This window comes from Euprymna scolopes, chromosome 30 (assembly GCF_053919585.1).
Source record: "Euprymna scolopes isolate OS-2025 chromosome 30, ASM5391958v1, whole genome shotgun sequence".
Taxonomy (NCBI): Eukaryota; Metazoa; Mollusca; class Cephalopoda; order Sepiida; family Sepiolidae; genus Euprymna; species Euprymna scolopes.
In genome coordinates this window covers 82,874,079-82,877,028 of record NC_136511.1, presented here as the reverse complement: position 1 = coordinate 82,877,028, position 2,950 = coordinate 82,874,079, and the positions used below count along the sequence as shown (strand labels likewise).

The 2,950-nt window shown below is 31.7% G+C and overlaps 1 pseudogene; it reads left to right on the top strand.

The window, feature by feature from the left end:
* Positions 1 to 2,544: 2,544 nt before the first annotated feature.
* LOC145255071 (5S ribosomal RNA) lies at positions 2,545 to 2,663 on the top strand (annotated as a pseudogene).
* Positions 2,664 to 2,950: the final 287 nt, after the last annotated feature.

Below are 2,950 nucleotides of genomic sequence, written 5' to 3'. Positions count from 1 at the left end.
TTTATTGTTAGGGCTCAAATCAAGTTATTAAATTAGATCCATGTCCAAGGAACTTATATCTAAAATTTCAAGTGTGTAGACCCAAAATTGTCGGAGGAGTTTGGTAGAGTTCTCAAAGGTCAAATCGTTGAACTTTGACCCTATTAATCGCAAAATTCCTGGCTAAAAATCAATCACATCGATTTTCCCGAATCGCAGTACCCTGTATATCAAATTTCGAGTCTGTAGGCTAAATATTGATAGAGTTATTGAGTAGGTAAATGTACACAGACACACACACAAACACACACACACAAACACACACACACACAGACACTTTCACTTTTATAGATATATAGATACTGTCGCTATTTATATATAAACTGCTGAATAGTAAAACAAATCGAAAATTGGTCATTTTTTACAATGTTACGCCTGTATAAAGGAAAATATCACAGGAAATATGATCAGCTAAGTTTAGTATATTTATTAAAATAATTGTACTCTAAAACTTCAAGGTTATTTGTATTGATGATTCGGTATTATGTAGGTGGCGCATAAAATATAATAGCAGGTTGTAAAAAGGTTTCTAAATTGTGTACGTATCGAACTGTGAGGTCGATGTGAATTTTCTTATTTGGCCTGTATGTACATTTTTGGCGCTGATAAGTTCCTCACAAATATAAGAATAACAAAAACATATATTCAGAGAACTATATATAAAATATTCGTAAATGGCTGAAGCAATTGTATGCTTGTAGAGCAAATAAAACTAAACATTTTTTACGATGAGTATGAAAATACGTGTCTGTTCCGAGTGAAAAGGTATATAATAAATATATAGTGTAAATTTTCATTTCAGTTACTACAAAGTCAATCCACAATCATTAGTTTTTTTTTATTAATATAAAGTCGAATAGTTATTTTCACTTTTTTCCATAAGCATCATTTCGAAAATCGTCAACGACAAAAATATATACACAGTCACGTATTGGTTGCTGGGAAAAAAGGAAAAATACGTTGTTTCAGGGAAAGATTAAATATAAATTCTGGAAATTCAAAAAAACCTTACTAAGAAATTATATCCGATATATATATATATATATATATATATATATATATATATATATATATATATATATATATATATATGAATATATGAATAAAATAAAATACAAACGACGGTTGACGTTATGCTAATGAAAAGGAAAACCTAATTTACATAAATGGTAATCAATGTTTCGTTCCTATCTCAGCGAACATCATCAGGATTGAGTGAAAAAATGCTGAGGAAACAGATTATAGACCACATGCGAGTGAAAAGGGAAGGAATTTTTCAAAAGTTCTTTCCCTCTTCAATCGCATGGGTTTCCTCAGCATTTTTTTCACTCAGTCCTGATAATGTCGCCTGAATTAAGGACGAAACGTTGATTACCATTTATTTATTTATTTTAGGTTTTCCTTTCATTTATATATATATATATATATATATATATATATATATATATATATATATATATATATATATATATATATATGAAGACATCAAGAAGTATTGAACCTTCTTTAAATGGAAATTTATCGAGATAATACAAAACTTATCATATGAGGGAAAATATCGACAATACTGATGAGAAGCATTAGGCTTCGAAATACTTCGGTATAAAGAGCTTTTATAACCCCTACACTCATTGATGTATCTTCCATGTTGAATTGATACAACAGTTGTATTATCCTCAGATGAACTAAGATTAGCTGGAAACCGAACTATAATATCACACAATTAAAACTAGCCTACAACTAATTTACGAATGGAATAGCTATAATATTTATATCCTAAATACCCGATATTAACTGGGAGCTGAAGGGATATACTTCACATTTGAAAAGAGCCGTTTGGAGAAAACCCATTAGACAGACGAATGATTGAGCGTTTTATTTCTTTCTTTCCATTTTGAATTCATATCGTCCGATTTTTATCCTTTTATTACCACACACACACGCACACACACACACACACACACACACAAGCTGTGTAGATCAAAGGCCAAATATTTCATGAATCCTATACTTTGTAAAGCATACTTCATTGCATCATCGACGATAAACTTTTGCTTGGCTTTATCTCGACATCGTTGAACATTCAATGTTCTGGCGTTCAAATATTTGACTTTGTTTGATGGTGTTTGACGTTTTCTCAAGAGGGTTAGGTCGTTGACTTCGATGGCTACTATTTACGAAAGGGTCGAATCTTACAATTGGAACATCCATATTCTATAAGGCGCTTTGTATAAAGAACGAAGCCTGTGTATCGTTCGTATCTTCTATATAATAAAAGCGAACGTGCGTGTGTATGACTAGATTCAATAAGTAATTTTATTTTTATGGAGAGCGAAAAGGGAGGTAATTTTCTTAATTAGAATTATAACTAATATTAGACAAGTGCAAAAATAATGTTTTTTTACGTTCAATTTCATGTTAAAAAGTTCAGGATATACGTAGATTCATATACACACACATGTATGTATATCCTACGTATGTATATCCTGCGTATACACACACACAATATACGGCATAATCACGTTGACACACCGGTTCCCGTCAGATCACCGAAGTTAAGCAACGTTGAGCCTGGTCATTACTAAAATGGGTGACCAATTTGGGAAGTGCAGGTGCTGTATGTAGGAGGATGTCGACACCTCCCTGCAAAAAGTTGCAAAAACCTAACGTTGTCATCTCCCCTAACGGGGATATACATGCAACTGGGGACCGCTTGTGAATTTCATACTCCCATGAAACTTCCTCCTTCGAAGGAAGCCGGTTAAACCATGAATACGGTTGGTGCTGACTGCACACACACACATATATATATATATATATATATATATATATATATATATATATATATATATATATATATATATATATATATATATATATAATGAAATGCAGAAATGCCGTAGGATTACAG